Below are 3,608 nucleotides of genomic sequence, written 5' to 3'. Positions count from 1 at the left end.
ACCCTGGGTTCGATTCCTCAGAACTACATAAGCAAAAAGAAAAAACCTGGAAGTGGCGCTGTAGCTCAAGTGGTAGAGCATTAGCCTTGAGCTGAAGAGCTGAGGGACAGCACCCAGGCCCAGAGTTCAGGCCCCACGACCGGACCCAAAAAAAAAAGTGGTATTGAGGAATTGAACACAGGGCCTCATGTATGCCAGGCAAGCACTACCACTAAGCTACATTCCTAGACCTTTTTTTTTAAGTATCAGACAGGAAAGCATTTTTAAATTTACAAACAGTAAATTGAAGACAGATGCTTTTCATGTGGAATTAGCCAGATTTATATTATTTGTTTTTATTATTTTATTGAAGCATATGAGTTCACTGAAAACATAATAGCCCTGTGATACTTAGGCTTAAATACTTTGATATATTTTCTAAGAACAAGTGTGTTGTCTTATTACCACCTTCCCAGCCCCTGTGATACTCTATCTTCAGTTAACCACCAAAAAGCTAGAAGTGGAGCTGTGGCTCAAGTGGTAAGAGTGCTATCCTTGATCTGAGTTCAAGCTCCAGGACCAGTGCTAGCGCTCACACGCACACACCAGTAAATCCAAACCATTTTTTGTTTTTTTGGGTCTGGTCATGGGGCCTGAACTCTGGGCCTGGGCGCTGTCCCTCAGCTCTTCAGCTCAAGGTTAGTGCTCTACCACTTGAGTCACAGCGCCACTTCCGGCTTTTTTCTTTTTGCTTATGTGGTGCTGAGGAATCAAACACAGGGCCTCTGGCATGCAAGGCAAGCGCTCTACCACTGAGCCACCTTCCCAGCCCCATCCAAACAGTTTTTTGCATGTGGCCAGTTCCTTTTCACTTCATGACTTGCTCTGATCAGATAGCAGTGTCATGCTGTCTTTTTCAAAGTCACCAGAGTTGTGGACCAAATAAATAAATCTCCACATGCTCCCTCTCTCCCTCCCTCCTTCCTTCCCCCTCTCTTCTCTCCCTCTCCCTCTCCCTCTCTTCATATCCCTCAGGCTTTGGGGCCCCGTACTTGCTTAGTTGGTGCTCTAATATTTGAGCCATGCCTCTAGCCTAGCTTTTTGTGGTTATTCTCAGTTCTCCAGCTCTCTTTTAGGAAGCTAAAATTTGAGGTTTGGGACACCTATGCCTGCCTGGCTTTTGTGGGGGTTAGGGTAGGCCAAGCTGGAGTTTTGAACTTAGGGTCTCATCTGTACCTGCTAGACAGGTACCCATCACTGAGCCATGCCTCCAGCCCCTAAACCTCTTTATAAGTTCCCCAACCTTACACACTTTGTTAACAGCAACACAAAACACTTGAGAGACAGAGCATTTTGAGTTAGCAATTACTTTTCTACTCTTTCTAGTTCTACACAAGATTGATACATGATCTCAAAGGTGTTACAGTAGATTTCAATTTTAGGGATGCTTAAAATGCTATTAACAAATTCAGAATAGCTGAAAGAATATATTTTAATATCATTTGATAAAATAGATCTGGAGTGTAGCTGAGTGGCAGTGTTGCCTAGCATATGCAAGGCACTGATTTGATCCTCCAGAACTATTTTTGCTTTTTTGTTCTTTTGTTTTTTTGCCAGTCCTGGGGGTTAAACTCAGGGCCTGAGCACTGTCCCTGAGCTTTTTTTTTGCTCAAGGCTAGCATTCTACCACTTGAGCCACAGTGCTACTTCGGCCTTTTCTATTTATGTGGTACTGAGGAATTGAACACAGGGCCTCATGTATGCCAGGCAAGCACTACCACTAAGCTACATTCCTAGACCTTTTTTTTTTTAAGTATCAGACAGGAAAGCATTTTTAAAAGTAAGAACTATAAATGAAACTTTGCATTTTTGTTTTAATAGTTTAGTAGAAACCAGGCACTGTTGGCTCAAGCCTAAAATCCTAGCTACCCAGGAGGCTGAGATCAGAGGATTGAGGTTCAAAGCCAGCCCAGGCAGGAAAGTCTATGAAGCTTTTTTTTTTGGTCGGTCATGGAGCTTGAACTCTGGGCCTGGGCGCTGTCCTTCAGTTCTTCAGCTCAAGGCGAGCGCTCTACTACTTGAGCTACAGCGCCACTTCCAGTTTTCTGGTGGTTTACTGGAGATAGGAGTCTCACGGTCTCTCCTGCCTGCGCTGGCTTTGAAGCTTTTTAACCATTATCAAAAAGCCAGAAGTATAGAAGTAGCACTGTGGCTCAAAAGTTGTAGAACACTAGCCTTGAGCAAAAGAGCTCAGGGACAGCACCTAAACCCTGAGTTCAAGCCCAATGAGTGACAAAAAAGAAAGAAAAATGAAATTAACAATGGTATACCTTACTGCTAACTGCAGACTTTTACCATCTTCGTCTGTATTTCCACTAATATCCTCTTTCTAATCCAGGATCAAGATATTTAGTGGTTAGTATCTTACATTCTTTTAATCTGTGGAAAGATTAAACATAACAGTTTTGTTTAGTGCAGGTACTGGAACTTGAACTTAGGACCTCAAGATCTTACTTCATGGCAGTCCTGAGGATTGAATTGAGGGCCTGGGCACATTCCTTGTTCCTTTTTGCTTAAGCATGCATGAGACTTAGTCTCCTAAGTAGCTAGGATTGCAGGCCAGTAGTGCATAGTTCAGTCCATCTTTTTTATTGCTTAATTGGAGATAGAGTCTTGCAGTCTTTTCTGCCCAGCCTAACTTTGAACTTCAGTTTTCAGATCTCAGCTTCCTGAGTAGCTAGGATTACAATTATGAGCCACCAGGGATCAGCTACAACCATGTCAAGTTTTGAGGGGTACTCTTTCTCCACTTTATAATGACTACTCTTTTTGTTTCATTTTATTTTTCTTTTTTGGTGGGGCTTGAACTCTGGGCCTGGGCACTGCCCCTCAGGTCTTCAGCTCAAGGTGAGTACCACTGGAGCCACAGCGCCACTTCTGGGTTTTCTGGTGGTTAATTGGACATGAGAGCCTCATGGATTTTCCTGCCTCAGCTGGCTTTGAACCACAGTCCTCAGATCTCAGCCTCCTGAGTAGCTAGGATTACAGGCATGAGCCACCAGTGCCTGGCTTGATTTGTTTTGTTTTTGTACATTTTTTTTTCCATGTCATGGGGCTTGAACTCTGGGCCTGGGTTCTGTGCGCTTTACTACTTGAACCACAGTGCCACTTCTGGTTTTCTGGTGGCTAATTGGAGATAAGAGTCTCATGGATTTTCCTGCCCAGGGTGGCTTTGAACCCTGTTCCTCAGGTCTCAGCCTCCTGAGTAGCTAGGATTACAGGTGTGAGCCCCCAGTGCTTAACTGGTAAGAGCCCCAGCTGAGAAAAAAAGTGAAGTAAGATCTTGAGGTCCTAAGTTCAAGTTCCAGTGCTTTTTATAGATAATTTAGAAATGAGTTTAGAAATGAGTCACTAAAGCTAGCTGATGAGAATAATAATTAAGGTCTGCTTCCTAGATTAAAATAATTTGGTCTTAGGTTAAAATCAGTTCATTGATTAAAACCAGGAATTAAGTTTTTTAAAAATGATAGTTACAGCCGGGCGCTGGTGGCTCACGCCTGTAATCCTAGCTACTCAGGAGGCTGAGATTTGAGGATCGCGGTTCAAAGCCAGCCCGGGCAGGAGAGACC

Source organism: Dipodomys ordii, unplaced genomic scaffold (assembly GCF_000151885.1).
Source record: "Dipodomys ordii isolate 6190 unplaced genomic scaffold, Dord_2.0 Scaffold63, whole genome shotgun sequence".
In the NCBI taxonomy this organism is placed as follows: Eukaryota; Metazoa; Chordata; class Mammalia; order Rodentia; family Heteromyidae; genus Dipodomys; species Dipodomys ordii.
The sequence above is the reverse complement of the archived record's forward strand: the minus strand, read 5'-3'. Positions refer to the sequence as shown.